The following is a 4,699-nucleotide window of genomic DNA, read 5'->3' as shown; positions in this document are numbered from 1 at the left end:
CTGCGGGGACAGCGAGCGGAGCGCTCGGGGTCCGCTAGGGCCCGGTGACTCCGACACCCCGGGCCGGGAGCGGACCCGCCCGTGTCACCTCGGTACTGGGTGCTGGTGTGCAGGAGAGCTGGCGTCACGCTGACCCCCACGCCATAAGTGTCAGGAACATGAAGCAGAACTCCAAAGCCTTCAGCCTTTCTCGTGTGCGTTGTCTCCCCTGACAAACAGAGAGAGTAAAATTTACTTTGCAGTATTTTTATCTAAAACGTGCCATGTCTATTACGTGCAAGTTATATCTACTCCTTTTTACACAATCATGGCATTGTCAGACCTGGCAGGGACCTCAGGAGATTCCCTGGTCCAAATCCCTGTCATAGGGTGCGCGTTCAATGTCTCAAGAGAGGGAGACTCCATGGCTTCCCTGGGCAGCCTGTTCCAGTGCGCTGCCACCCGCGATGTAAAGTTCTTCCTCATGTTTAGGTGGAATTTTTTTTTATTTTAATATATGGTCATTATGTTCTTGTGCTGTTGCTGGGCACCACTGAAAAGAGTCTGGCACCATCCTATTGCCTTTGAGATATTTATACACATCAATGAGATCTCCTTCCCTAGACTCAACAGGCCCAGGTCCTGTAGTCTCTCCTCATTAGCGATGTTATGAATGAGGTCCCTATATGTCTAAAATTTAGCAGCAATTTTAATTGAGCAGCAATTTTATATAAAATAATGCAATCAAATATAAACAAGCAGGTACAAAACAATTCGGCAGTGGTTCAGATAAAGCATAAGCAAAACCAATCTATCGGGGTATGGGGAGGGCTTCCCACCCTGCCTCACATACAAAAAGCAAAAGGATCCAAACACAACTTATATACTATATGCTAATACATATTCATCAATATTTTCCCGTAAATGTCCTCCTATTTTTGATTTTTGAAATCTACGCCACAATACTGCATAGCACATGCTCCACTTGTTTCTAAGGGGTCTTCTTTGGCTTTTGGTGGTCAATCCCAATGAAGGCTTCTCATCATCGTCACTGTCCTTTGAACAACCACACATGCGCTCCAAGTCTTGTGTTATAGAAGCCAGCATTATATTCCAAAAATAAGCCTTATTGTTTCATAGATAGCTGGAATAATTTCAATTTTGTCCATTTCAAGGTCAACTCTCTAATTATCCTATTCTGTTCTGGGATGTTATTTGTCTCAAACTACATCCTGCATCCTATTTTCTCATGAACATCTGAAAACATCTGTTTTGTGACACTAATTACATACCCTTTTCCTCTATTAATTTTTAAAAAATATTTTCTAAAATATTGATATAGTTACAATTGTTAGCATGAATCACATTCATTTATCAGAGATGCTCCATCCAGAGAGTCCCATGACCTTTGTTGCTCTTCACTGGACACTCTCTGGTACTCCTTGTCTTTTTTGTACTGAGGAGCCCAGAACTGGACGCTGTACTCCAGATGTGGCCTCACTAGGGCCAAGTAGAGGGGGAGGATCAACCTCTCTTGACCTGCTGGCCACACTCTTCCTGTTCTCTTAGTAGCAATTTTTTCCCCTCTACACATAAAGTTGGGTTGGGCTGTCTTTAGTTTGATTCTTTCATCCCAGCTTATAAAGACTGATGCTTTTAATTTTGGATTCATAAGTTCCTGCTTCTGGCCAAATTCCAATGGCCATACTTGCTATATTGAATATTGCTCTGCTGCAGGGGTGGTGTGTGTCACAGCAACACTCACAGGCAGCAGTGCCCAGGCTGTGTCCCACATGGGCATTGGGGAGGCTCGAGGCTGCACGCAAATGAATGGCTGCTTTGGATGCATCCTAAGTTCGGTTTGGAGACAGTGTAGAGATCTCAAGCTAGTTTAGATACCTGAATAGGAGAATTCTACAATGCTCAACTCATTCTGCTGGGACCTGTTGCTCTGAGAAACAGAGTAAATGAAATTTTGTCATGCTGCACTGCCGAGTCTAATGCAATTCCAGGACTCAAGCTGTTTGTATGCCTTCAAACTACACAGCAGCTACAATGTAGTCATACTACCCCCAGTGTACTTGGGGTAGAATGCTGACAACATAAAAAACACACAAGTCTTTGCAGAAGCACGTTTTTATGAAAGTTATCACAGTCACTGGCAGCTTCATCGGTATCTCAACCTCTGTTGCCTGATCAGCCTCCATGTTTCTTGAAGTTACCTGATAAAAATGGTCAGCAACAGACAGATGAGCTATGTCAGGGCACACTGCACAATAAGAAGAAATAGTTGATCCTTTTCACTCAAAAATTAAGAAAGCAGATTTAATCTTTCCCACCTCTGACTTATCCAGAATGCCATTATAACACACAAATGCTACTCAGCGTTTCTAAGTTTTGTTCTCTCTAAATACAAATCCAGTTCCCTATACTTTTCAGCCTCAGGCTGGGTAAGGCAAATAGCTTCTCATGAACTCAGAATATGCAACATATACACAGGCCTGTTCATCTTATCAATAAAATTGCACAGAAAATGCAGCAGGAAAAAATCTCAATTCAGGAAAGTACATATTTGCTACTGTATACACTTTATTAATAGGAATGCTCTCCAATTTGGATGTAAGTACCTGTTTCTTAATTCCTGAAGTAGATTACTTCAGAGTCATTTGACTGTTTAACATGATTAAGCTTTTAAATGGTGTGCAATTTTACAGAAAACTCTATTGTTTATTTGCTAATTAAAATACTTTATCAGATTTAGAACTGAGTTTTTAAATGATAATTCAGTACTCTTTGAAAAAATAGTATGAGCTCTACCACAGCAGGTCATGATGTGTATTCCAGAGCTGCCATATAAGGTGCAGCAAGTATACTGGAGAAGCTACTGCTCAGAGCTGTGGACAGGGGGCTGCAAGGAAAATAAAAATTACTGGATTCTAAAGTATAACAGCAAAAATAATTTTCACTGAGATTTAGTTTTGCACTTAGAAATTGTAGCTATACAGAAAAACATACAAATATTTGCAATACTTAAGATAAAGAAAAGGAAAAAGTCTGGATCTTGATGGTTTGAAAAGAGCTGCTTTGATCCTGTATCACAGTGGGGTTTGTATTGTAATATCTATAATGCACATGTATTCTATGCTGTTACAAGATGTTTTACCTCCCAGTGATTTTTACTGAGTGCAGATCAGGATAAAGAGTGAGGATGGTGAATTACTGGGCTAGAATTGTTTTTAATAGAAATGGAAAGGAGCAGGGATGTGATTGCACCCCTGCTTTCTCAGTTTTTTCTCCAGGAACAGGGATGAGAACCTGAAATGCTTATAAAATGTAGCTTGGAAATAAAATCTTGTACTTTGGTGGAGTCTGGCATGGCCTTGGTGTGGAGCTTCTTCTGGAGCCCAGCGCTTTCACAAGTTTTTTCTGCCCTCTGCTCTGCCTCCCTGAATAGAAAGGCAAGGTGAGATTGCTCTTTCCATTTTTCAAGGACTCAGAATTAGACATGGCAGAAGAAAATACACCTATGCATATACAGAGCAAATAAAATAATTGCATCAATGCAGATGTAGTTTCCCATGGCCACCAAGCATTTTAAAACCCATGCAGTTCTGTATTTCAAGATGTCTTTTCCCTTGAATTGGAATCAAGAAGATGGGACAAAAATCTGCCTGAACTGCGCTGTATGAAGCAATGGAGGATGATACATTATATATGTTTTGGCTATATTTTATCATGTGATTTAATCTCAAACAAAAAATTGTTTCAATTAATTGAAACAGTAAAAAAAGTAGAAACCACTAAAATTAATTTTAAAAAACATGAAACAAAAAACCCCAGAACAAAAAACCCCAACAATGCAATGAAACAGAGCAGTCATAGATGGGGAATTTTAAGACAAAGAGGTCAGAAGCTTTAGAAAAAAATCTCTTGATCTGCAGCATTTTTTTCTCTTCATTCCTAAAGAAGGGTAAAATTTAGTCTTTTGCTTCCTGCACTCTTAGTGTGTGCTGTCATGAACAGAGACACATGGTGATCAGAGATTACCATACGCATGTTTGAAACCTTAGTTCGTGTCTGGGTGGTGTGAATATGGTGCTACTTTCTTACTTCAGTCCACACTCTTCCAGCAAACCTTTGCCCAAAGCCGTAGAGTAATAGCCTCAAATAGCCCTTTCTGTAGACATAAGGAAAAAAAAAAGCAAAGCCTGCTGGTTCAGGAAATGGAGCTGGTCTTACACCTTTTTTTGGCTGTATCTGTGCTAGTAAATTAAATATGCTCAGGGATGTTTGCTTGACATTAAAACCACCAAGAAGCACAGAACTTCTGTCCAGAACACAGAACTTATGTCCAGACCTGCACGTATGTCTGCAGCCAAAACCTCTACTTCTGTCTGAGACCAGCTGTTGTAGGTAGACAGTTGAACTCAGTAACCTGAAGGATAATGAAAAGGAAGGCTGCTGGTCATGAAACACATGGGAACCATCCTAATAGTTTGATATCAAGGATGGCCGTGTCACAGCAGTGTTCAACTTATTGGAAAAGAAATATTATAAAAATACAAGGCACTATCTCCCACCAATCTATATTCTTTGAGCTTTTGGAGGGGAGGATGAAAAGAGCCCTGTCTGTGTATTAGGCATATGGCTTACTACTCCTAATCACATTTCTTGCTGTGCAAATGCCATCAGTTTGAGGATTTTATTTCAACAGAGAATG

This window comes from Geospiza fortis, unplaced genomic scaffold, assembly GCF_000277835.1.
Source record: "Geospiza fortis unplaced genomic scaffold, GeoFor_1.0 scaffold443, whole genome shotgun sequence".
NCBI lineage: Eukaryota > Metazoa > Chordata > Aves > Passeriformes > Thraupidae > Geospiza > Geospiza fortis.
The sequence above is the reverse complement of the archived record's forward strand: the minus strand, read 5'-3'. Positions refer to the sequence as shown.